We start from the raw sequence: 27,695 nt of genomic DNA, 5'->3' as shown, positions 1-27,695 counted from the left end.
GATAGCACGATCCATGCACTTGTGTAAGTGCTTATTGAGTGCATTTGTGTAGGATTCAGCAGTCGTAACTGTATTGTCCATCTGCAAGGGTGTCATGAAGTTCACCACTTCTGTCTTAAGAAGCATGAAGTTGGCTTTAGAGAAATTTTTTACCGTGGTTTCCTTAATGAGGGGGTGGGGGTAGGATGTGTATATCTAGGATGATTAGCTTGTGGTCAGATCTGACCAATGAGGAGTTGACGTCAGGTGTTGAAAACCAGTCACTCATGTTGGTAATGACTAGGTCTAGGATATTGTTGCCCCTGGTGGGGGTGTGGCTAAGTTGATCCAGGGCATTGGAATTTATGAATTCCAGAAAACGTCGAGTGAAGAAGTTGGTATATGAGTAGTTTTCCCAGTTAATGGTGAGGTAGTTGAAATCACCCATTATTAGGGTGTTTGGTTGAACCCTAATATTTTCCAGTATATCAAGAAAAAGAGGAGTGGGAATCCTGCGGCATGGTGGGGGATCTGTAGCAAGCTACAATTTGGATTGCAGTTTTTCCCAGAGTTAGTTGCACTTGGATAACCTTGGATGCATTATGCTGAGCAACTAGCCTGGAGGTGTGCATATCCTTAAAATTAATATGTACACACCTCCACCTTTGGTGTTCTGGTCCAGGTTAGATGGCCAAAAAGTTTGGCATGCGTTATAGTAATGCAGGGGTGCACTCTGTAGTCTTGAACCAGATCTCAGTCACTGCACAGATATTGATGTTCTCCTTCTTAAGGAGTGCCTTGAGGGAGTGCATTTTGAGATTTAGACTTCTAGCATTGAGTATCATTACCCTCAGATTTTGCTTGCCTGTTCCTGTTATGGTGGTGAATTTGTCATTTGAACCTTGCCTAAAAAGGCACTACAGGGGTGGCAAGAGCCTTAACCAGTATCCAGAATTCCAGGGGTGACAAGTGCAGGTCATCTCTGGCAAAGCATCATGGTTTGTTGACTATGTCGCCCCAGGCAGAGAGGTACTGGATCCCCTTGGAATGACACCAGAAGCTTAGCCAGTCATTACTGTGCAGAGTGGACATTGCAACTGAGACCTTGTTTGTCAAACCTGCTCATTAACTATACATATACATTAAATAGTTTATTTAACCATGCATGTGTGAGACATGACAGTTCAGAAAATTAATGTGCAGTTGTAGAACAATAATACTACTGAAACCTACCGTAACACATTTAATATATATATATATATATATATATATATATATATATATATATATATATATATATATATATATATAAAATATCCTGTGTGTGCCTGATGCGCCTGCTGTAGATGGTTATTTCTATGTTTAATTATTGTTTTCATGTTAATTGCAAGAAAAAGTAAACTGGAGCAATATAAATAACATTTTAGATGGAACAGACCAAAAGATATAAGGCAAAATTCAGGACATGCTGCAAAAATCTGGACAGTTGAGAAGTATGAATATGGTCCAAACACAGTACAGGACAGTGTGTACAGTGCAGAGTATTGTGAAATCCCATTCCTGGCATTTTGCACTGATGTTGTGCAAATGATCTGTAAGGGTACATGGACTGCCATGCACAATAAACACTCAGGGGAAGTGTGTGTATTGAATAGGGACACATGGATGAATTGTAGAAATCAACAAAGGGGAAAGAGGACAGGTGAAACAATGTAATGTACAGCAGATAAGGGCATGTCAATGGAAGACAGTTGTAGCAGCAAAACCAATCACATATCAATATGGTACAGTAGGGAACGCACAGTGAAAATGTATATCATGTGACTGTCACACAAGGTGACATAACAATGGGGAAAATGTCTGTGCGAGATTTGCATTCTTACGTGAACAAAGCAGAGGACATCTATCAGGGATGTTATAAACAATTGGGGCAGGATGCTTTTTATGAAGCTGTGCAAACTGATTGGCCTGAATATGAGTGTAATCTTAGCTGAGGCCTCCAGGAAGTCAGACACAGGTAAAGGTTCATGGACAACATTAAAAGAAGCACGCATAGTCATGGACAATATCAGAATAATAGCACCAGTAATCCCATGTCTCTGACATAACATATGTGATTTAGAGTGATCAGCTATGGTTCTGCACAAACACACTTGTACAAATATTACGAGATGCTTGCACTCTATGAGGGTAATTGCACACAATGTCCTGACACTGTATTATCTGCTGGAGGTGTTAGGAGGGACACTGCTATACCTGTATGTGACATTATGATCAATACAGGCTAGTTAAATGGTGAGCATGGCATATCTATCTATCTATATATATATATATATATATATATATATATATATATATATATATGTATGTATGCATGTATATATATATATATATATATATATATATATATATATGTGTATATATATATATATATATATATATATATATATATATATATATATATATATATATATGTGTATATATATGTGTGTGTATATATATATATATATATATATATATATATATATATATATATATATATCAGAATCCACAATTCACACTTCCACAGATGTTACCCATGCCATTAGTGTTGTCAAATAGCTATAGATGTACTGTGTGCATCACTGGAACGGTTATCACACATGTATCTGGTGTAACAACTTGATGGGGTTTCTGCACCATCAGACAGTAATGTTTATGCCACACAAAGAATACAAAAGTATGGCAAATATGATGTATGACAGTTCACTGTGGCAAAGCAGGTACACTTTGGTTACACATCACTGTAAAATGTGTAGTGAGGTACATGAAGAAGGGTGCATTGTGCTCAATTATTGGTGAGATGAAGGCTGTGAACTATGTAGGTGTTATGGCCTGTGATGTGGATGTTCTTCACATACTCAGTAGTTCTGCTACATACAAGAGAGAAGTCAGCACTGTGGCCACCTGCCAGTGGACATTCCACATACCATCTACCCCAGGAAACAGGTCACATACCTATTGCTCAGATTATATGGTGTGATGTTTACATTATACTTGGGTTGTGTGTTTATTTTCTTGACGTAACAAATGCCACCATCTTTTTGTGTCATTGCAGTTGTTGTCATGGCTGTGGCAGCCATCTTTGCTGTGTGTTGATACCATCTGTATTGTACTAATTTCACAGTTTGAGTCAATGATTGCCCACAATCTGCAGTCCTTCAGACAGCTGTTTGGACACAGGATGTGCATGCCATTTGTGATGTCTGTGACTTAAATGTTGTTGTTTGTCTTTCGGCTTTTCCCGGTTAGAGGTCGCCACAGCGGAACTCTGGTCCACTAACGATTGACAGTTGTTTTTTTTATGGTGTCGAATTGCCAGCCTGACGCCCAACCTTCAACGAAGGCACGCCCATTCAACGCATGTCTTTCGAATGTTCACTTGACCACGGGGAGGACATGCAGACTCCACACAGAAGGCACTTCCAACCCAAGCCGAGAATCTAATGGGAGAACCTCTTGCTGTGAGGCAACAACGCTACCGCTGCACCACTGCAGAAGTAGATGTCTGTGACTTAAATAATGGGCAGGAAATGGCCTAGCTGACAGCCCAGATGTATAGACCTGATCACTGGACCTGACATATAGTTCACTTCACACATTTCAACATATTTCATTGCCATGTATGTGACAAAGTGGTCTTCCCACTTGATGATATAGGTGTTTATGGCAACATCTGACAATGCTGAGTAAATACTTTAGTGTGAATTTGTGACAAATGCTGTGACTTGTCAAGTTCTAAAGAATTATATTTTTATAGTCATGCATGCCCTTGATGACCTCCCTGAGGACCTCTAACAGATGTGGCAGGCATGATGTAGCATTAACAAATCACACAGGTCTGTTGCACATAGCCAGGATATTACTAGTGTCTATTTAGTAAAAGGACCATGTAGAGCTGTGACAACTGGCATACCCCAGGGGTCTGTGCTTGGCCCTTTACTATTTGGGATCTATTTTTCAACAATTCAGGCTAAAGTATGCAGCCTTTGGCTTACTGCATTTGCTGACTCTTGCATACTGGGTGCAATCACTGAGGCCACCTATGATGATAACATACTGCAGGAGGGGCTAACACAGACAAATGAATGGTGATTCACAGATTCATAGATTAGTACTAGACTAACTGCCTTTGTGGGTCATTTTAAGCTTAGCCAATTACCCCATCTGAGAATCAAACCCTGGACCTTGCATCATTAAGGTAAACACCTTAACCATTTTGCCAACCTCCCACATCACAAAAATCACATGGTCTATAAATAAATGGAAAAATGTGCCTTTGTTTTGTCCTTTTGCAAAGTGCATTTCCTTGCTAATTACAGCAGTGACAACAGTCCCACTATGCTGAAACTCAGTGATGCAAGCACTGGGAACATACCTAGACAGCAATCTCAACTTCGATCACTAAGTGTCCATACTGGTATTGAAAGCCTATGTTGTGCACATCATAAGTCACACCATCATATTCAGATCTGAGGATTATATTACAATACTGTACTTGAACCTCATTAGAGCTCTCACAGAGTATAATGCTCTTTTTTGCACGTTCCTCACCAAACACATGCAGCAGCTAGAGAGACCACAGAGGTTTCTCAGCAAGAAAACACAGGATCTGCAAATATACAATGATGTATATGGATAGAGTGAAAGCCATGTCACTGTAATCTGGATCTTATAGGATGAGGTGACTTCTGTCTGCCCTCCATGCAAGTCTCTGACCTTGCCCTGGTGCGAATAGTGCTCATCCACAAATCAGATATAGCTGATGACATCAGCAGTGCCTGGTATGGAGAATATGATAGTAGCAGTGTCCCACTTGCTGGTGTAAAAGGCTCTCTATAATGTCAAGCAAGTGCACAGACACACACTTACACACTCCAGTTGACTGCATTGAAAACAGAACACCTACCTATCTAAGTACACAGATCATGGAGCTCAGTAATTTACACAAATGCCATGGCACAAGTCTGACTTTTATAAGGTTGCAGGACAACCTGTAGTGCTTGTTGGAGAGAAGATGTTGGGAGGTCTGCTTATGTGCATAGCTTCATAGGTTCATAGGACGTTAATAGGCTAATGGACCTAGGGTCTTTACAAGCCTATCTGTATAAAAAAACAAGTACCCTTACTGAGCATAGTTAGGTGGTCATTGTTAACAGAGCTATTTTGTGATCAGCACTGACTGCCCCTATCCATGAGGGACATACGTGCCACTCCCTGGGGTGAATTTACAATCACCCATCCAGTTGTCAAGCTTGCACTTGAATAGTCATTGAGGAGCACTGCTTCACAAGCAGTGGGAAATAATTACAGAGGTGTGGAAATTCCTGTGAAATATATCTGTCTCTCCAGCATATTCTGAGCCTATTACAGAGGAGAGGCAGTTGTTGGGAGCTATATCTGTCTCTCCAGCATATTCTGTTTATGTAACAGGCTAGGCTGAGATCCCTGGAGCAGATTACTTTTGTCCCATATGATTTGTGGATGTCAAGCATTTCCAGTAGTGCAGGGTCTAAGACTGCTCTGTAGGCCAGGCATAGGCAGCCTGTATAATACTGAATACAGTGACAGGTCTTTCTGTCTTTCCATGTATGACATGTTTTGGAGGACCTGGATTCTTCTGGTCAGAAAACTCTGTTTTCTCCAGTTGTGGCAGGTGTCTGCTATGTGTACATACAGAAGGGAACAGTGCACTCAGTTAGTAATCTGATAAGGGGAGAGTACATCAGAACTATGACCTCCCTGGTCTTTTATGCTATGCCTCTATTTATGAGGTGTGCAATGTAGAATCTGTGCCTTACTACTATGAAGCCAATGATTCAAGTTTAGATTGCTATCAACCTGTGTTCCCAAGTTTCACACCACTGAGTCTGAGCTTGGAGAGGTGCTATCTATATCATAATTAGCAGGGGTACTTCTTTCCAAAGGGACAATGAGACATTTTTTGTGTTAAGTTTCAGCCTATGAGTTTGTCATCAATGATTTGTCTGTGTCAGCCCTATCTGTAATACGTTAACATTGTTGAAGGACTCTATATGATTGTGCCCTGTTGATAGTCATCTGCAAACTTGGTAAGCCACAGGCCATCTACACTCATCTGGTCTTCACAGAAATAGTTTCCAAACAGTAGAGGGCCCAGCACAGATCCTTGTGGTACTCCACTGGTAACTGGTCTACTGGTGGAGGTGAACTCTCCAACTTTGACAGTGTACATTCTGTCATTGAGCCAGTTGACTACCCATTTAGTAACATATGGGTTAATCCCCTGATGGGAGATTTTATCTATGATACCTGAATGGAGGATTATGTCAAAGGCTTGGCTAAATTAACATAGGTGTTTTATCCTGTTGTCCCTCATCCAGGGCTTTAGGGACACTATCAAAGAAGTCCACTAGGTTTAATAAGCAAGTTCTAACCTTGACAATACTGAAATGGGTTGGGTCAAGAGTGTTGAAGGTCACCTATGCCCCTGTGGATAAGGTCCATGATTATTCTTTCTATAGCCTTGCAGATAATGCTGATTAAGCTTATGGGTCAATAGTTCCCAGGGTCAGTTGATGGATGTGTAGGCATGTTCAACCGTGAATGTAGTTCTAGTTCTGCATGTTACTAGATTGACATGCATTGTATATCACACAACATTTGATATTAATTTATGTAGTTAGTTGATATACATGTGAAAAAATACTAAGACACCAGGGTTAAAATTCATGGGGGGAGTCAACATGTGGCTGCATTGTTAGCATGTGACATATTGTTATGCAGGGCCTTCACTTTGTTATCTTTCCACATGTAGTTTCATGACATAAAGAGTAAATGGACAGTATACAGTATTAATACATGCTAATATTGACTTTGCATAGCGCTGCAGCGAACAGTGGTTTGTGTGAAGGTTGGCAAGGTGTTTACACATTTCCATTACTTTACCTGTTTGTGCATAGTTAAGTATTGTGCAAATATGAACCACATTGCTAAAACTCTGAGAGTTCGTACTGAGTCTGTGAAACACATCTGCTGCTTAGCTGACTATGCAACAGCAGGTGTAAATACATTGTCACATTTATTTTGAGCCCAGATGATAACTGGCTTCGAATACAGGTGTACGTAATACTTTTAAACAGTGATAATGCAACACCATTATTCTTCATAGTACATTCAGCATATATTAGTATGTGTGTGGACATAGCACAGTGGGGTTAAGCTGCACTGCACGGAGGTAAACACAGCACTGCAGAGCCACTCACCATCGCTTGGCATTGGTGAGTGATGGCAAACTCCATGCAAACATAGTGGCCAAAAAGTGAAGGTATCCATTGTTTCTTCTGGTACTTACGTGTCTTGTGTGTGATTCTATTTTTTGACTATATTTTAGGTGTCAATATGGGGTAGATAGGACAGTGATGAAATGGAGAACAAGCAGGGGGAAGAACAAAGGGAAAGCAATACAGGAATGTGCAAGAGTGATTTAGGAATTAATCATAGATATCCATTTCTTCAACAGTAAAAACTGATATGTTGCAGAATATTAGCTAAATTTGGATGGTCACCTCCAGAGAGAGGGGTGACAACAACATAATTATGTTGTATAGCCAATTAGACCAAATCAAGTGTGTCAAGAAGACACGTTTGAAAAGAAGAGCTATGTATGAGACTTCATTAGTATTTATTTATATATTTATTTTTTTGCAGGGCAGTTGCCCATTTTTTCTTTTAATCAGTAAGAAAAGAATGCTGGGAAAGGGATGTAGGTATTTCTGGTTCATGTAAGTTGTGCAAGTGAGGAAGGAAATGCAAACAAACAAGACAAGACACAGGGATGGTGAGGGTGCACAAAAGGTTGTGGAACACCATGACTGGGGTGAGGGAGGGGACAACACAGGCTCATGCCCATTAAACACAGAAAAAGAGAGAGAATTGAAACCTCTTCCACTGGACTGTCATGGCTGCCCTCTTAATCTGCTGTTGGCTGGAGTGCTTCTCATTCTACCTACCACGAGGTAGAGCAGCCTCTCCACCTGGCTAAGGTGCACATCAATGGTGCGGTGCACAACCCTACTCATCAACTCTGGCATCACCCGGCAGGTGATGAAACACCCACCTCTGCCACTGGTCTAGGGGGTACCACTGCACCAGCTGCTGGGGCAGTATCACCAGAATGAGGGTACAGGTAGTGCAGGGGTACTAGAGGCAGTGCTGACAAGTTGGGTCCCAGATGTGCTGGAGCTGATGGAGTGAGGGCAGGCTGAACCACTGGGCCTGGCCTAACTCTCTATGCTGTGCAGCATTTAGTGATTTGGTAAACATGGAAGACATGAAGGCATTTTGATGCATACCAGTCTTGCCTATATTTAGCGTTCTTAGTATAATAAATAGACTCTTATCATCATACTTACACAGTAGTGTGATGTCTTCAGTCTCACATTCAGTCAACTGATGGTCTATAGTATCCCTTTTGCACATCTGTAGATCATTAATATGATTATTATACTGTTCTCCAGTGCACAGGATGCCAATAGCAGTGGATACAGCCTGAGCCACACTACTCTATGCCTCAGACTTGCACTGGGAGCCAGAATAGTCCACTTCCAGAAGCCTTTGGCTGTGGTGCTTTACAAGGGGTCCAATAAATACCCTAAACTCCTGGTTGGACTCCTGGACATCCCATCTTTGTGCCCTAAATTGGACATCTTCCCCACTAACTCCAGACATGTCTAACATGTGACCTAGAACAACAGAAACTAATGATTTCCCACCAATTCCAGTTTACTGGTAGTACACAAACCAGAGAAATGATGCCAACCACATTTGCGCAATGTCAAGCAGTGCCAAGTAGGGATAAAATAAATATTTGAAATAGGAAGGTTAATCTAACATTTGACCTTAGTTTGAGGTGTGCCTGCTGATGTAGCTTGGAAATATATATTGAAAATGGGAAGATAACTGTTAGGTGAGTTAGGTTTGCAGACATGCACTGGGGGCATAAATGTCATGGCCTGACACATTTGTTTTTGGCTTAATAAAATGACAAAATTGATTATTAAAGTGTGGGATTCAAACCTAGACATAAGGGACAAAACATTTTCTTCCACAGCATTGATCTTCCATCTTTGCCACAGAGGAATTGCTTCTCAGACGTACTCAGGAATCATTCATAAATACAGCTGACAGTTTGAGGTGTTACACATGTATATATGTGACCTAACAAGGGTCTTGTACATAGATCCAGTTGTGTATGCGTCTTAATCAATTGTGAAGGCCATCCAAGTCTAGATATCAGAATTGTACTTATAGAAATATAGTAGACAGTATACTCTCAGTCATACATCTGAAAACACAATAAGAGTGTTTTATCTCTCACATATATAATTCATATTGCTTCCACTATCTAAAGTGTTATAAGTGAAGGTGAATATAATGGGAAATGGAACAACAGTAAAAATGTCTGGAACGTCCTGTATTAGAACCCAGGGCCAGGTGTATGGCAGTCCTACATTTATACTTGTTGACACAAGAATGTTGAAATAACACTTGTCTATTTTATACTTCATTGCTATGAACTGCACTGTCATAACAGTAAAAATAGGATGTACACCCTGTAGAGCCCAGGACCATTTGCACTCCATCCCTACACTTACAACTGCTGCCATAGGTCTAGTGACATGACATTTCCATAAATTCCTACTCATTCTTAATTTATCTGTGTTAACCACCATACGACACCACTAAGTGTGTTTGCACAGTGCCCAACAGAGTTAATTGAATACATAAGTTTTCAATTATTGGCTGTTTGCATCTTGTCTGCAGGTGTTTGATGACTGCAAGTGCTGGTGAACCTTACTAACAATTGAGTAACACTGCTAAGCAGTGTTGCATGATGGAAAGCAAAAATAGCAACAATGCATCATTTTTGACTTTTGCATTTTTACATATACCCTCTGCTTCCTGTGTGGGCCACTAGTCCAGGTTTGTGCATTGATAAGTGTCACACAAATGATATAAATGATAAGCACAGTCAAACCTGACTTAATTTCTCTGCTTTCCTTGTTTGTACTAAGCCATGCACTGCATAAACACTGGCCAAAAAGGAAAAGTAGTTGAAATGAAAAAATGCAATCTATGAAATAAGCACTACAAAATGTTTGCTAGCATACATGAAATATTTCTACATAGGTCTGGATTTTAAATCTCACTCCAATGTACCTTCAGAACACAATAAGGGTGCCTTATCTCTCTTTTCCACACAAAAGCTTTGCAGTAGGGAACTAAAGTCATTATTTATATAACCAACTGCATCATCATCCACAGTACTAAGAAACCACATAACAGTTATTTGTACATGTATTAATTTCTGATGTAGTGCACTGAGTGATCACAAAACATTTTATGACTATTGCTTGCAAAAAATGAAACTCCATCTTACCTCTCTGTGTTTGTTGCTCAGTCTTGTTTTATCTGACCAATAATCTGAGACATGCAGTCTGTAAGGCATTCAACAGCCTTGTCATTAAAATGTGTGAAAATATTAAATGTCAATAATATACATTTGTCAACGAATAAAGGAAAGGTTGGATGTTAATGGACAGAACCTGTGAATTGTATGCTGCTTACTTACATTTTCAACCTTATAATTACATCTATACACTTTGAAGTCTTACCTGACACACCCACCTGATTTAAGGCAGGCTGAATTGCTGTTGTGCTTTCCTTCTCCCTACCAGTAATCATTCAAAGTTGCAATCCATTATCAACAAACACTGAGGGAGTGCCTCAGCTATGTTTAAATCTGCTACAAACAGTCAAGCATTTGGGATTCAGCAAGTCTAATGAGTTAACACCTCATTTGCATCTTCACCCTGCTAACAGACCTGGATCTACACCATACAAAGGCAACCATGTAGCTAGGGAACCTGAACATGAGGAGACTTGTTTATGTGGGAACACAGAAGAGGCTATTACTTTGGAGTATATCTGCACAGAAGACTATTGAACTGGAGAAGGTATGTTTTCATATTTCAGCTATATATTGTAGATACTAAAATGTCATTAAGAAAAATCTGTTTCATAGTTATAGATATACATATAGTTATATATATCAATTAGCAAATGCTTCTGTTATCTGTATGCATTACTTTGAAGTGTACCGATGACATGGGCATGTTTGTCAGCACATTTCATTGGTATACATGTTTGGCAATAGCTTAAAATGGAATGTTCTGTGTTAAATTTGTACACAGACTTCAGGGACAGTTCATTTGATAGCACTTTTAGCATTTCACTGAGAGTTTGTTAGCAAATTATGTCATTTGCCCATTATTTTGGGGATGGGGAAGCAAAGCTGCCTTTGTGATTTGGCACAAACAAGGATATGTTGCTATTTTTACTCTCCCTTGTTTTGCATCCAGTCTTGCTTTGTGTGTGAATGTAAAATGTTACAACCGCACAATTCTTGTTGTTCATATTTCAAATATCTGAACTGTCTTATTTTTCTCCAGTGGATAATTCTGAAATCCTACCTTCTCTGTTTTATCTGGGAACAGATTTTTGTTAGTTATCTGATACTTGTGTGTAGTATCTATCTGTTGTGTTTTAGGACACCTAGGACTATGGCATCCAGGTGTCTCAATCCCCAAAAACCACCCTTCATTGACCCTGAGAATCTGGTCATTGTGAAAGCTTGTAGGTCATATGGTGCCCTTCTGCTTGACAGTGGACATGGATATAGGTCAGGAAGAATGCAAATTTGGCAGCAGATAGTTGCAGATGTAAATGCAGTAGGCAGCCACAGCAGGACATATTATCAGGTGCATCATAGGGCCACTGACATGATCTTATATGCACTGAGGAGAGCAGCTGCAGTAGCCTGTGATTGGATGGGAAAAAGGGGCCTACTACAAATGCATAACTAACAGCAAATGAAGAGTTCCTGTCCACTGTCAGGGTGCCAGGCAGCAACCAGGAAATTTCAGTACAGCATGTCATTGACATTGGTGCTACTGTTTCAGGGACAGCAAGTATGCCCCAGAAGGAGCATCCAGGTAAGATTATGTATCCCAATTGTTAAATAATCTTGTAAAGTAATATATTTACATCAATATGTTAGCTATGTTTAACAAAACATTGGTTGGGGGGATTGTAGACTGCTACAGTTAGCAACACATTCTGACTGATTACACATGGGGCTTGGGTTGGACTTATAATCCAAGCTCTTGTTGAAAATATAGGTAATGGACATATAAAGGGAAAAATGTTTTACCCCCTGTGTTACTGTAAATTGTGATGATGCTGTCCTTAACTTTTGCTTAAATTCTTCCAGGACCATCAAGCATAGGGAGCCTACAACCATCTGCATGCAATAAGCCAAACATTTTTATGTCAGTACTGATGAACAAGTCAAAGAAAATATTTTGTTTGTGATGTTGGTATTAGGACTGTTATGTGTATTGCTGTACTGTCTGTAATAGTGGCACCACTGTTAGCTTGTTAGCATATATTGGACTCTAGTAGTGTAGGTTTTAATTTTTTCCTGTGTTTGTTGCTTATCATCAGGTCATCCTGATAGTGGAAGTGTGGGACTTCTACCATCTGATGTCAGAGTGTCAATGCACTCTGATGATGGTGGCCAAACAAAGGCACAGTTGGGGTGTGCAGAGGTTGAATCGGACACTGAGGTTGACATACAGCCATACCCTGTAATTCCTTCAGGTACAGCCAGTAAGCCTACACATACCCATTCCACTCAGCCCTCAAATATTGGACAGGTGGAAAGTGAGACAATCAATCAGAGAAGTGTGGTCACTACAGCTACAGTGCATGTTGACTCTGGCTGTAGCTAAAGTGTGGATGAGGTACCACATAAGTGTGTTGTTAGGGCTGCTCGGAGGAGGCCTGCTGTGCAGCCTCCACCTGATACAGCTGTCTCTTCCCATGCCACTTAAAGTATGTTTAGAACCATAATGGAGGCTCAGGCATGTTTCCATAGGTCCTCCAGGGAAATGCTTAGGGTAAAGATGTGGCACAGGCTGACATGTGTGACTGCTCTGCTGCATTGCTGATTCAATGAATCAGATGAATGACACATTGGAATGGGCAGTGTCTGTGATGAAATGTCTCCTGCGAGAGGGATGGCATCCTTTTGGGAATAGTTCAGTCACAACATCTGCTGTTAGCCGATGTGGCCATGCCCAATCACACTCCCATAGTGGCAGTACTTCACTGCTACATCATTGGTTGAGCTGTCCATACCTAGATGTGGTAAGCCATGGGGTCTTGGTCCTGGGAATCCTCATGAGGGAAGTTCACCCAGCAGACATCAGTCAAATTCAGGTAGTAGTAGTGCATCTGACTGTCGGCATGGACATGCCAGTTCTCATGGTCGAAGTACAATAGTGATGAACTGCCACTTCTAACATACAAGGCTCATACCTGTCCAGCATACCAAGATGTAGAGCTAGCACAGAGCTTGAATGTGTTCATGCAGACATTCACACACCAATTTCACCTGGAGGACTCACACAGATACACACACACAAATGTTACATGGTTCAAGCCATTAAAATTAAAACTCATTTTGTCTCACTGGCCATTTGTTACTTTATCCAAATGTCTGCCTGCTTTTCTTTTTTACTCATATACGCTCACTGACCTTTTTTGTCAGCCTAGGCTTCCTGGTCCCACAACAACACCCTGTACAAGTGATGATAACTGTGCCATAGCTCTGTTTTCTATCTTTTGGATTCAGGGATACATAAACTTTGTGTCTGATGCTCAGGGTGCATAGCTGGCTTAGTGCTCAGTATTGTGATGTTCAACTGGTAATTGTGTACTTGAATTATATTAGTTTTAGAAAGTCAGACAGGCGATAGCATCAAACTTTTTTTTGCATCAATATTGTTAATGAACTTGTGAGGGTTGTGAAGTCTAAAACAGAAATGTGTCTCATTACATTTTAACTTCTCTCTTTATTTATTTCCCAGTACAAACATATGGTGCAAAACTGATGGCATTTGGTGACCATCAGTACTTTTGAGAGGTATAACTGTGTGAATAGTTGATGCTTGAGGCCTAGTATTTAATAATGGACACATATAAGTCACATAAGTCTCTGCTGTCACATATTAAGGTAATTTCTGTACAAATCACCCACCTTTTAGTTGCTTATACTATCAAGTAACAATGTGCAAGGATATGCCATACATTCATATTATTATACAATACACTCCAAGTTCAACACTTACTTTGGAAATCCAGCAGTTTTAAACTGTTTTAGTTCAGGGCTGACTCTGTTTGATGCTAGCAGCACACAGCCATTACATAGGTAGGTATAGGTTGTGAGCATTGCCTGACATCAATGTTACTATATATATGTGTGCAAGAGGAACACTTTTGCCCCATAGCTAGTGAGTGGGTGTGCTATGCCTTGCCTCTTAGGCAATGTAAGGGCATATTGAGCACACCTACATCTGCCTACACCCACAGCAGCTGCTGGCACCCCCTCTGCCTCCTGACTTGTGTGTGGCTGTGGTGTCCTTGCCACTGATGGTGGGATGTGTGCCCCTTTCCCTTTGTTGAGCCTGCTGAAGCTGTTTTCTCAGGATGATGTTGTGTAGCATGGCATATAAAGTGAATATTTCAGTACATGTACATGGCTTGTATTGTAGGGCTCTTCCAGATGTATCTAGGCACTGGAACCATGACTTCGGGATCCCAAACACATGCTCTAAGATATTTCTGGTTTGAGCATGTGCCTCATTTTGGCTTTCTTCAGTGGGTCTGTGTGCATTTCTGATGGGCATCATCAGCCATGGTTCCAGTGCATAACCATACATAAGTACATAAGTGTAGTAAACAATCCTGTGGGATAACCCCCTAGTGAACATCTGATACAGTTGGGAGGTGTGCCAGATATGCGAGTCATGGTAACTGCCTGGGTTACCAGCACACATGTTCAAGATGATTCTCTTGGCGTTACACATGCTTTGGAAGTTAATAGAGTGGAAGCACTTTCTATTTATGTAGAGCCTTCCCTGTATCCTGGGTGGAGCCTTAATTTCTACATGTGCTCAATCTATGGCACCCAGTACTTCAGGGTAGTGTGCTACAGGGTAGAAGTCATGCACATTTCCGGCTCTGTCCTCAGAAGTGTGGGGAAACTATATGGGGTCAGTAGCATGCTGGAGCATAGCATTCAGGAATTAGTTGAGAATCCTGGATGCTGATACCTGTGACACCCACAGCATGTCCCCAGCTGGTCTCTGAAAGGTACCTATAGTTAAATTTCTAAGTGCTACTCATACCTTTCTTTCCAGTGGTATGGGTTCCCCTTGGTTTGCCCTTGCTCTAAGTTAAGGACAGCAGAGGTTGTAGAGTTCCGGTAGTGTGTCTATCCACCATGTTGCGTGCTACTGTCATATAGATTGTGATGAGCTAAATGGGGTATGAGAACTCTTCTCATTCTTAGACTTGGCCTATTAACAGCAGCATAGATGTCAGCCTGTTGCACATACATATGAATTATAGCAACAGCAGCACATAACATTCTCTGTGTGTTGACTCCTCTCCATGGCTTATTCTAATAGGCTTTGGAATTCACGGGAAAACCAGCACTGAGTGTACACAGTTGCTTTATAGCTTGTTGAGTAACTCCTCCATCTTGGATTGGTTAATTAGCATACAATTTAGCTGCTTATGCTGTAATAACCATGCCTCTATGTTTACCTTGTTTGTAAATTGCTTACTGAATTTAAAACAGTGCGCTACCATGTGAGCATCACAATGCACCATGAATAGGGTAGAAACAGATCATGCAGACTTTACTGAATCTGACCAATGGTCTATACCTTGTGATAAGTAACTAGCTGTTCATGAATATCTTGGCTAGCTATTATTTTCACTTCTCCATCTTTCCACTTTCTCATACAGCTGGCTAAAATCTTTTAAGTCCTTTTCCCCCTTACAGAGATATATGTCACTATTCCAGGCACAAGCTAGGTAGTTATGCCATGCAATATGTCGTGTTGTTAGCAATGCAAATGTTATGCTTGGAGGTCATATTTGTTTCCTTGAAATTACTGGATTTACAAGTCTCATGAATACTTAAGGCCATGTTTTTCTTAACCTGGGAATTAATGTTCCAAAATACCTAAGCATAGCTTTTTATGGCTCTACAAACAGCTAGCTATGATATCTCAAAGGATATGTCCCCCAGTCTACTTATAGAAAACAAACAAAATCTGTAGCCCCCTCAAGGACTAAGCATGCTCTGGTGTTTTGCAACTATAGCATCAACCTATCAAGAAACCACTGAAGTGAAACTGAGCACACCACAAAGCTGTACCAAAATTAGACAACCCTAAACCACAGAAAAAATCTGCACAATAAGTAAGAAACTTGCACAATCACCACCATCCTCTCATGCCCATGTAATAGATTTAAATGTACAGTGAAAATATTACTTTTCACCAAATCCTGAACAACAAGACTCATACTCTAACCTGCCAAGATAGATCTTAATAACAACCCATCCATGTATTGATATTCATAAGCATTACTGAGCTTAGCAATATAAACAAAATTAGTTAATTAATAATTATTATACAATGACCCACCATTAATATTCCAAAATGTACATGCTGATTGGTGAGCGTGCATGTTGTAAATTAGACTTATACTAATGGAAAAAGATCCGGTCGCCCGGACTTTTTCCATTCGTATAAGTCTTTTTTTTTTTTTTTTTTGGATAGCAATGGAGAATGGAAGAGCTCCGTTGCTGTTATCTCGCTATGTTAAATGAGTTTAATATAGCGAGATATCTTAAAAAAAAGCAACGGAGATCTTCCTTTCTCCGTTGCTTTTTTTAAAGCTGTATCGCTATATTAAACTTGTTTAACATAGCGAGACAGCTTTAAAAAAAGCAACAGAGAAAGGAAAATCTCCATTGCTTTTTTTAAAGCTATATCACTATGTTAAACTCTTTTAACATAGCGAGACACGTTTTTAAAAGCAACAGAGATCTTCCTTTCTCCATTGCTTCCACACACAGTTCTGATGTACTGCGTAAGCATATGCATGCGCAGTACATCACAACTGCCGCAGAATACTGGACAGCTGCGGAAAGAAAGCAAGGAGGCATTACGCAATGCCATTATTTAAGAAAAGTATTTTTTTCTTAAATAATGTCACTGTATAATAGCAATAACCCACTTCTGGGTGTGGGTAATGCTGGATTTACCCACAGTTGCCTTTGTTTGGCCACTCAGGCTTCACTCTTGTGACCAAACCACACCAACCGTGGGTAAATCCAGCATTACCCACACTCAGGTGTGGGTTATTGCTTAAGTAAATCATGTTTTTTTCAGTATCTGTGATCGTTTTGGGTTTGAAATCAACTAATTAATTAAATAACATAACTTACCTTATATTGTTTGAATGTTTTGAAGGTAAGCTGAAATGAAACAAATGACAAAAAATAGAAAAAATGATAAATGATAATAAATCTTGGTTTTGGTATCATTTATAAAGACAAACTGAGACTATATACTCTCACCCTATACCTCATATCTTTCTCAGTAGCTCTGACTAGTCACATGATTTACATAGATGAGTTTATATGTGCAACAAAAAAAAAACACTCAGCGATTATTCCAGGTTACACACAGTACTCAGTAAAGGCACATGTTTATTTGCTGCAGTCTCCAAAGAAGTAGCATTCATCCAAGAGTCCTCAATCTCCTGCATTTCTTTAGGGAAAACGTCTGTTTTTTTGCTAGTAACTCCAGTATACATAGAAGGCATAGCATCTGAGGATTAAGCCAAGGAAGTATATCTTGCTATATCTATAGCAGGCAGTTTAGCTATTATCCCACCTTGATTTGCTGGCTTACAGATATGATCCAATTATACTCTGCAATAGTTTTCATCCAGAAATTTGAAGGGAGGAGAAGAACAGCTAGGTTTGTCCCTTTTCTTGTAGGCCAAATGGCCCAAGCCTGACATTTTTGCCACCTTTATATAAGAATGCCTTGATGAAGTCTTCTACTTCCTCAAAAAATATTCCACATCATTGGGATGCTGGAAGAAAAATAACTCTGTACATGGATATTTCAGTGACACATTAAATCACAGTTCTCTCCCCCCATATGTACTTTTCTCCTTTGTTTGAATTAAAGGCAACTGAGCTGAACATAATTTGTCAAAGTGGTGTTTTATATCATGATTTGTGTGCTCCTGAACTGAGGGACCATCTGCTTCATGGATTTAATGTTAGACCTGTGAGTAAAGTATACTCATATTTCACTTCCTCTAAGTGCCATTAAGTATATCCAGTACCTAACACATTAAGAAAAATAAATAACATGTAAAATATATTTATTCATGTACATGTTTATTTATTTATTATTTGTTTCAATCTGTTTTAATGAGTGATAATTAAAAGGTTGGTGAGGAGTAGGGAAGATGAATGGGCTTCCCAACAAGGTTGCACACTTTTTCTTAGGGCTAAGTGATAATTTAGAGACAAGCTTCAGCACTAGCATCAGAAGGATATGGGCTGGTCTGACATTTAACATGATTGGTTAAAGAGCAGTAGTATACTTTACAACTTAAAGGGACAATCCCAGCGTTTAAAATTCGGGTCCACAGTAAAGCTGACCAATGCCACGCCTACTTTTCACGTCACTCGCTTTCCTCGCCCACAGTGTCCTTTTTCTTTTCAGTATCCTGTATAGTTTCAATCCCAATCCTATTTTGTCTCCCAGTCTCAACTACAGCTTGGTTTTATGGTCCTGTCTCTGACTGTTCAATTTTTTGTCTCATATTTGCAGTCCGTTTTTCATAAAAAAAAAAAAAAAAAAAAAAAAAAAAAAATCATCTGATCACAATCTTGCAATATCGGCTTTTAAAAGCCGGTATTACATTTGCGGTCAAACCTGAGCTCTTTTGCGCTCCATGTATGGTCCAAGCTGTAGCATCTATTTGTTACATTGTAGCAAGTAGTTTGCTACAGTTTACAAGTAATATACTCATTGTGCACTTTTAAATATTCTTTAGAAATGTAGAAAGCTACTCAAACTAGCAAAAAACTCACGAACTGTTTAAAACAAAAAAAAGCGAGGTACAGAAACGGAGCTACAAAATAAACTTTTATTAAATGAGCGCTTTCGGAAAGGACAGTACCTTTCCTTCTTCAGACCTGGTCTGAATAAGGAAAGGTATTGTCCTTTCCGAAAGCACTCATTTAATAAAAGTTTATTTTGTAGCTCCGTTTCTCTACCTCGCTTTTTTGTTTTAAATGTAGAAAGCTGCTAGAATAAAAGGTCTGCTGCTAACATGCATTTACTGAAGGATATGTAGTCTGAAACTCAAATGCCTGTCATTATTTAGTAAAATCGATTACAGTTACAATGTTTTTGAAAAAAAAAATGTACAAAATGTTTCCCTTGCCTCCGATAGTAGTGTAGCTAGGGTGGGTGGAGAGGGGAAAAAAATCACCTGATCACGATCTTGCAATACCGGCTTTTAAAAGCCGGTATTACATTTGCGGTCAAACCTGAGCTCTTTTGCGCTCCATGTATGGTCCAAACTGTAGCATCTATTTGTTACATTGTAGCAAGTAGTTTGCTACAGTTTACAAGTAATATATTCATTGTGCACTTTTAAATATTCTTTAGAAATGTAGAAAGCTACTCAAACTACCAAACAACTCACGAACTGTTTAAAACAAAAAAAAGCGAAGTACAGAAACGGAGCTACAAAATAAACTTTTATTAAATGAGCGCTTTCGGAAAGGACAATACCTTTCCTTCTTCAGACCTGGTCTATCTTCTTTACTTGTAGATGCAATTATCCATCTCTCAGATATTTCAGTATTATCATCTTTTATCCTCTATGGTTGAAATCAGTTGGAATTTGTGTCACAGATTCATAGCATGGGTGTAATTGAAATCTCCTTGCAGAATTGAGCCTAATGGCTCCTCTTCCAACAGCCAATAGGTGCATTTATTCCACAGTTGTGGGAGATGGGAATCCCTAGGTGAGTTGAGAGCCTCAATGAATGGATGAGGTCCATTCATTCCTGCTGGAAATGCTATATGAGCTCATCTATTTATGGCAAGAGTTGATGAAAGGGAGCAGCCCAGCTTGCTTGCCCTAATGGGTGGCCTATCCTATCCCCTGGTAGAGCATGCCCTCCCACCTGTAGTGGCTCTTCTGAGCTCCACAATAGCTGCCTTCTATGGGGAAGCATACCTCAAAACTCAGATTTTCCCTCAGCTTACTCAGCAAATTTTACATTGTAACTCTAGATTTTACCCATGTGGTGAGCTGCAGATACCTCCCTCCCTAAATGGTGGTTGAGCCAGCAGCAGCCACCCCCCCCCAAAGGATGGTTGAGACAGCAACAGCCATAACTCCCATCTTTCCCCTCCTAGCTCCTATAGACTCCTGAACCACTATCTGAGCACAATCAAGGCTTAATCCCTCTTCACCATAGAGCTGACTCAAATCTGAATGTAATTCTTGATGACAAGCTAACTTTTAAGGATCAGATATCAGATGTCACAGCTGTCATGAAAACATATTATTTTTATTTTAGAAATATCACTTGGATTAAAAAATGTTTGTCTAGATCTGACTTAGACAGGAAATATAAAGGAGATGCCCTTTTTGGACTACTGTAATGCTCTGCATATTGGGCTGCTAGATAATGATTCGTCATGCCTTTTGTGGGTGCAGAACTCAGTGAGGTTGCTTGCTGGTGTTCAGGATCTGCCCTGGCTGTTGGATGTGTCTCATTGCATCTTTAAAATGTTGATGTTCTCTTTCCATGCCATGCACAATCTCGGTCTGTTTATCTGTTGTGACCCTGTGTCCTGGTTAGGCTGCTACTAGCCACTCTTGAGGCTTGTATTTTAATAAACAGTTACCATTTTGCTTCCTGTCTGTTTGTAGCTTAATTTTTTGGAGATTATAGTAAGCCCTAACATTTCACACACAGACAAATTCTTACTAAAAATGTATGCTGTTAACACTGAGTGGTAAACATCTGCCATTCAGTGCCATCACTTCAAACCCTAAAAGATACAGTTTATCCTGTGGTTAATGACACATTATAGGTCAGTGATGGAGAGTTTACTCTCTATAAAATGATGATGATGGCTGCCTTAAGAAAGTGGGCTGCACCCTTTTATTTGTCTATTCATAGCAGCCCCCCCTCCACCCCCACACACTGCTGTTGTATCATTCCATGTGACACATGCATATGAATTTTTTTCAAAAAAGTGTTACATTATACAAAGCAACATAATAGGGGAAACCCAGATAAACACTATAGTTTTCAATAAAGGTTCAGTTAATTGCAATGTTGATTTGTATATGGAATAAGATCTCTAGTGAAGGGTATCCTCACAATATCATTGTGTTGGTTGCCATTCACTCTTTTGAAAAGAGAAATAATCTGGATCTCAGCTGTCATAATGTAATGTTAGTTGGCTTACTAAAAGGGTGCTAGGTAACAGAGGTCTTACTTTCAGATTATCCGTCTGGTTGGTGGAAGCATAATGTCAGTATATTTAAGGGGTACTGCCACTAGAGTGACATCAGTATCTCTTCCTGGGAATTTTTGTATATGAAGTACAGTTTAATTAAATCCCCGTTATTGTTAATAACTTGCTACTAGAAGGCATAGGGCTCGGAGTGAGGTGGATGAAATCATGAGAAGTCAGTAATCGTAACTCTGTAAACAATAGTGTACAGCTTATTTTGGTGTAATAGGTATTAGCCATAACCCAGGGCAGTAGTGCACATTTGCCATAAGGGTTTGCATACCTATTTGGGTGTCACTGGTGTGAAACTGTCTCCATAACCCCTGTCCCCTCATCACAAATATGCCACTTACAGGAATGATCTAATATTAATAATGCCCTCTGCAGAGAGAGCAATTGCATGCTATTAATCACAGTGTTTAACAGCTCAGTGACTACAACTTTAGATTTCTTTTCTCATGCTCTTGTACATGCTAATCCTGGCTTCATAAGATAGTCATAATATTACTTTGATCTCTGCTGTTTGCACAGGAAGGGATGAAGGATGAACCAACAGTGTAGGTGCTGTCACCTTCCTAAGGACAAATAGGCATTGCATCTGCATTAGTTGAAGCACCAGTAGGAGATCTGATGTAGGAGAGCATGTTGCTTGTTCGGAGTAATGTCTTCTATGAGTCATTAATGGCTAGGCTCTTTCAGTGTTTAACATACTGCTTAGTGTGTCCTTGTGTGATGATTTGGAAGGATTTACTACACATGATTACAAATTAGATAGTAGTGTTTTTTGCAGACACAGTAGATCCCATTAGGTGGGTGGCATTCCTGTGAGTACACTATTGACCTATTACATGACAGAGATTTGGGGGAAGAGACCGAAATTTTGGAAACTGGATGGTTCTTGTGTCTTAGGTAACATACAATCCATGTAGCCTATAGGATACTGTAGCAGTGAGGAATTTAGACATCTACTGTTATGGGTATGTACAACTTATACAACTGTACTTTATCATTGCTAGATGGTACAGATGTAAGATGTTTGTCTGTGCCACAGGAGACTCGAATTGGGAACAGACTAGAGTTGCTGGTATGGTTTATTGGGGAGGGTAGAACAAAGCAGTCAATGGACATCTGGTGCAGACTAAGAACTTTGCAGGGCATCTTAGCATAAGTGATGGGAGGCTGTGACAATGTCCTGACTCCATTGCAGTAGCCTCTTCCACAGCTAGGGTCAGTGACCAGCTGTCATAAGAAATGAGGGCTGCTCGATCCATTCATGCAACTCCCCTTTGGATCCCTTGCTTACTGGACTCAGCACTGAGTCACAGCAAGGTCAGCTGCCCATGGAGTCAGGGGCCATCCTGAGAAGGGTAATTTATGTGCAGGGATCCTGGTTTGATCAATCAAGGGGTCCAGGGCTGGATGGGTACAGACAGAGTCAGTGCAGAGGTCAGAGTGGAGCTTAGTGTTTTTATATATTATTTATTTATTTATTGCTAAGCTGATGTGCTACTGGTTTAACATGTGCCTTAACAAGACAGCAAAGAAAGCTAACCCGTAAAACTGATTTCTATTAGCCATCTGAAGAACCATTAGTGTACTCCCAGCAGACTTTTAGATAGCAGATGAAAAAGAATAGCTTGATTGCACTAAAAATAGACTAATTCCTCATCTTTATCCAAAGAGAAGCCATTAGTATGTCAAACACCAGCACCAGAACCACCAAAGAAGCATAACCAAGACCAATGAAGCAAATTAAAGCCAAGCAAATGCTTCAGCCAGTCAGTCTCAATATATTTACTACACTGAAACAGTAAATTAATACAAGGCAAGATATCAGCCGCATAATATGCAACTATTTGCTACTGTTATGTACGAAATACAGGCACATAAAGTAAGTCACCCAGATGACAGAATATAGGCATATAAAGTACGTCACCCAGGACAATCTAGATCCAGACTACAGAAAGGGACTCACAGCAATAGCTAGGAATCAAGTTGGAGGGAATTGATTTTATGACAATAAAACCATGGATCCAGTCATCCAGCAAGCCCTGTACACAAAAAAGCAGTAATGCAATGAAAATGCAGTAAGATGCAGAATTTGGAGCTCAGGTTAGAAGGCTGTCATTTTTATGCTGCAGTTTGCCAACCCAATTCATTAAGGGAAGCTTCAGGTATTAGAAGTATGGTGGCCTATTTCAAACAAAGTGCTCACAGAAGGCGATTGCTTTTCATAGACGCAACAGCTTTAGAAAAATGGGCATTACTGTTATTCATTGTATCCTTTTAAGCCAACAGTGAAGCAAAGTTCTCAGCAAATGTTGGTTACTGCCGCAACTGCTAAAGAATGTATAAATGACAGCTCGTAATCTGAGAGTGTGCTCTAGAAAGTATTAGGTGTCTGGAAGAACTCAAGTTACATAAAATACAGCATGTTACAAATAATAAGTTACCAAACAAGCTGTATTATAAACTGCCAATTATAATGCATATAACTGAAGTGGTAAGCAGCCATAGCCTTCTTGACTGCTTCCCATATTTAGAGTGGAATCATATTGATACCATCCAAGGAATATCACACAGATTAAGTATCTTATTATGTCTGGTTACACAAGCCTTTGTTGTCTCTCCACTGGACTGCTGTGATGACTTCTGTTTTTTTAATATTTTATATTCTGGAACCTGCCAATCTTGAATATCACTCTTTACACAGATTACATAATATCCGCGGTGGTGCAGCGGTAGCGTTGTTGCCTCACAGCAAGAGGTTCTCACGTTCGATTCTCGGCTGGAGTGTGGGGAGTGCCTTCTGTGTGGAGTCTGCATGTCCTCCCTGTGTTTGGGTGGGCGTTCAAAAGACATGCGTAAATGGGCATGCCTTCATTGAAGGTTGAAAGTTGAGCTGGCACCTCGGCGTTCATGAAAGTCTACTGCCAATCATTAGTGGACTGCGGTTCCGCTGTGGCGACCCCTAACCAGGAAAAGCCGAAAGACAAACAAACAACACAGATGACATAATACTTACCTCTGTCCAGAAATCATTTCAACATCTTTCTCCTGCATTGCAAAAACACTTCTCTTAAACTTGGAACTGTGTTGGTAAAAATAAACTCTCAATCAACACAACTAAATGTATAGTCATGATCTTTGGTACAGCAAAATGACTTACTAACTTTCAGAATCTAATTATTTCAGATCCCTCTGGATGCATATTTCCTTACAACATGCAACACAAATATTTCAGTGTAATGTTAGAGACACTCTGCCCTTTCATTTGCATATCAGCTCCTCTGTAACAAAGGATTCACGGCAAGTTAAAGTGGCTTATTAATTGTCTTAGCTACCCACATCAGGGGCACATTGTGCCATTGTTATTAATGTTCCTCTTTGTGGACAAAACATCAATGTCCTCCAACTCACTGAAAATAAGGTCCTAGGCTTGATAGCCCTACTGAGAACCATTGCACCACATCTAAGAAGGCCAGCTGGTTGCCCAACTCTGCCAGGAATTCCTGCTTTCTTAACTCTCTTACCTTTAAACTTCTAAAAGATAGAAACTTGCCACCTTTGATAAATAAATAATCTGTATTTGATTTATCGTATAAGCGAAGAAGTAATTAAGTAAATCTTCTATCAGGCTTATTAAACCTAAATTTCTCTTAGTTATTTGCAAAAGATCTTTCCTAAATTAGACCATACTTAATGGAATTTTCTTCCAGTCCATATTTTGAAATTACAGGATCTTTTACTTTACAAAAAACGTACTTGAAGGTGCATCTACAGAATGAAAGTTAATGCACTTCTTTTAAGAATGCTGGTTATTTATGTTCTTTTACTAATTTTCATTGTTAATAACTATTTTATTTATTTATTTATTTATTATTTATTTTATTTATTTTACATTTGCTGACCGGACTAGTCTAACTGGATATATGTCCATTTTCATTAGAGGCCCGGGGAGAAAAGCTCCACATAGAAGACATACACAAACAGAACATAAACATTAATTGCAGGAAGCTTGTTAGACAATAACAGGAGTCCCATGGTAACAACAAAATATATATATTTTTTCTCTCTCAATGAGAAGAGAGAAAAGGATTTAGGAGTATGTTGTAGACACCCAAAGCAAAGTAACAAGCATGAACAAGAGAACAAGCTACTTAAAAAAGATATAGGAAGAATTAGTTGAAGGGTGGTAACTGAATGATAAGATGGTAAGATGGCCAATTCTGTTGTTCATAGGCACAATAAGTAAGCTTGGAAGGTTATGGGACAATCCCAGCGTTTAAAATTCGGGTCCACACTACAGCTGACCAAAGTCACACCCACTTTACGACATCACTCAGATTCCCACCCACAGTGTATTTTCCTTTTAAATATCCTGTCCCACTCCTTTTTGTGTTTCCCCATGTAAATGGAATAGCTGATGTTAGAGTTCCTAATGATTTTTCCTTAAAAAACTTGTAGTTCATGCTTTTTAGCAAAATCGCAACAAGAAGTAGTAGGCATTTGTACTACTGGCATTTACTTAAGTGGTTATTTTAGCCAGATCAGCCCGTAATTGTATTGCCATTTTTACTAAGATCGCCAGTTTCTGAATACTCAGAAGTACAAATAAAGTCTGTGGCTAATAACAGAACTGTTTCTTTGCAGAAATAATCTATTCCTTTTTTTTTTGTAATGTAATTTTACAGTAGTGGTACTGCGTGTGATTGTGAGCAGCAGCGGTTTCTGGTGACAACAGCAATTGATCGTTTTTTTTCTTTTTTGAGAAAGAAGCACTACGGGTTAGTTCCCTGAAGCAGCCAAATGGAGTAAAGGCTCACAATGCCACATTGGTGGGCAGTGGTAACAGTACACACTGACCATGTAAGCAATAATTTTGTTTTTACCCTTTTTTCTAATAGCGGCCAAGTTCGGTGCAACGCAGTCAGAACTAGCAGTCTGCTTTGTAGTTGAGCCGATCCCATTACAGCGATGTTAAAGCGATCAAGTGTTCTCGTGCTTCGGGGATGTATTTTCTCTTCCATGTCGGTATGTATCTGTGGGCAACAGCAATGTACATTACGCATTGCCCACAGCAAACCGTTTTTTTCTCAAAACTTACAACTGAATACGAAGGGTCTTGGCTTTGCTGAGACTTTAGATTGTCTCTTAGGCATGAACTTTACGTTTCGCATGAGTTTTTCTAAGTTTTTACAAGACTTTGGGTAGTGATAACAGTACACACTGTTCACTGAAGCAATCCGTTCTCTTTCTATTCTTAATCTCGCTGATTAGTGATCAGCTTTCGGCTCATACCTCCCGAATGTGCAATACTTCACAGAATGTTCTAATTTGTTTACCTCATATATTTTATTCTCTTCTTCATAACTTTGTGGGCTTTCTGGTAACTCAGTGAGGATTGAAGTCGCTAAATACCGACAGACACTTGAGTTTCACACTTCACATTGTGTACAAAAGGATTAATGCAAACATGTTATACTAAGTTTATGAGTAATGTGTGAAATCGCCCCCCATTTGGTCCTCCCCCCAATTAGTTTTTGCTTTGTCCAGATTTTTTTTTGCTAATAGTTTGAGAGGTATGCCCTAAGATTAACTTGTACTGCTATCGCATTATTCTCAGTTCAAGCAGTCAGTGCATCAGTGGATATCAAAGATAACTGCAGGCAGCCTGTGCTAGTACAATAGACTGATAAACCCTGGATTCTGGGAAACCCATGTTTGATCAGTGGTTTGGACACTTAATGGTACATGAAAGAAGACTGGACATGACCATGGAGAGTATGGCCTGTGGTTATCACATTACATTAGTCATGCCTTCTGTGCAAGGTCCTCTGTGAAGAACTGAAGCTTTTTATGCAATGAGGGACAGGTTGTGAGGATGAGTACATTTTGTAGCTGTTGTTAAGCGCATGTGAGGCTGAATGAATGAATGAATGTAGAAACTGAGGGGATATAAGCAGTCTTTGCAGTTTTGAAAATGCCCATGTCACCACTGTGGGAGGGAGATTGTCTTATAAAAATAAGAAATGCTGTCATTTATGGCATACTGACAACATCACAGTGCACTTTCATGGCTGATCAGATGATGTCCCCATAGAAGACTGATAGTAGCCATGTAACTGAAACAAGATAGTT

Source organism: Protopterus annectens, chromosome 2.part1 (genome assembly GCF_019279795.1).
Source record: "Protopterus annectens isolate FY-2018-M chromosome 2.part1, PAN1.0, whole genome shotgun sequence".
Lineage (NCBI taxonomy): Eukaryota > Metazoa > Chordata > Ceratodontiformes > Protopteridae > Protopterus > Protopterus annectens.
Note: the sequence above shows the minus strand (reverse complement) of the source record.